Here is a 1,207-nt window from a genome sequence, read left to right as displayed (position 1 = left end):
TGGTTCAGCGGGTCCCATGCCCACAGAGCCTTGCTCACTGCTAGTGCAGCAGTCTGAGATCAACCCTGCAAGGCTGCAGCCTGGCTGGGGGAGGGGCATCTGCCATTACTGAGGCTTGAGCAGGTAAACAGAGCGGCGGGAAGCTCAAACTGGGCAGAGCCCACTGCAGCTCAGCATGGCCTACTGCCTCTGTAGACTCCACCTTTGTGAGCAGGGCATAGCTGAACAAAAGGTAGCAGAAACTTCTGCAGACTTAAATGTCTCTGACAGCTCTGAAGAGAGCAGTGGTTATCCCAGCATGGTGTCTGAACTCAGAGAATGGACAGACTGCCTCCTCAAGTGGGTCCCCAACCCCCGTGTGGCCTAACTGGGAGACACCTCCAGTAGGGGCCGACAGACACCTCATACAGGTGGGTGCCCCTCTGGGATGAAACTTCCAGAGGAAGGATCAGGCAGCAATATTTGCTGTTCTGCAATATTTGCTGTTCTGCGGCCTCCGCTGGATACCCAGGCAAATAGGGTCTGGAGTGGACCTCCAGCAAACTCCAACGGTCCTGCAGCTGAGGGACCTAATTGTTAGAAGGAAAACTAACAAACAGAAAGGAATAGCATCAACATAAACAAAAAAGGACATCCACACCAAAACGCCATCTGTAGGTCACCAACATCAAAGACCAAAGGTAGATGAAACCACAAAGATGGGGAGAAACCAGAGCAGAAAAGCTGGAAATTCTAAAAACCAGAGCACCTCTTCTCCTCTAAGGGATCACAGGTCCTTGCCAGCAACAGAACAAAGCTGGAGAGAGAATGACTTTGACAAGTTGACAGAAATAGGCTTCAGAAGGTCAGTAATAATAAGCTTCTCCAAGCTAAAGGAGCATGGTCTAACCCATCGCAAGGAAGCTAAAAACATTCAAAAAAGGTTAGACAAATGGCTAACTAGAATAAACAGTGTAGAGAAGACCTTAAATGATCTGATGGATATGAAAACCATGGCACGAGAACTTCGTGACACATGCACAAGCTTCAATAGCTGATTCGATCAAGTGGAAGAAAGGGTATCAATGATTGAAGATCAAATTAATGAAATAAAGCGAGAAGACAAGTTTAGAGAAAAAAGAGTAAAATGAAACAAAGCCTCCAAGAAATATGGGACTATGTGAAAAGACCAAATCTAAGTTTTTTTTTTTTTTTTTGAGACGGAGTC

Source organism: Colobus angolensis, unplaced genomic scaffold, assembly GCF_000951035.1.
Source record: "Colobus angolensis palliatus isolate OR3802 unplaced genomic scaffold, Cang.pa_1.0 Scaffold14, whole genome shotgun sequence".
NCBI classification, from domain to species: Eukaryota; Metazoa; Chordata; class Mammalia; order Primates; family Cercopithecidae; genus Colobus; species Colobus angolensis.
The sequence above is the reverse complement of the archived record's forward strand: the minus strand, read 5'-3'. Positions refer to the sequence as shown.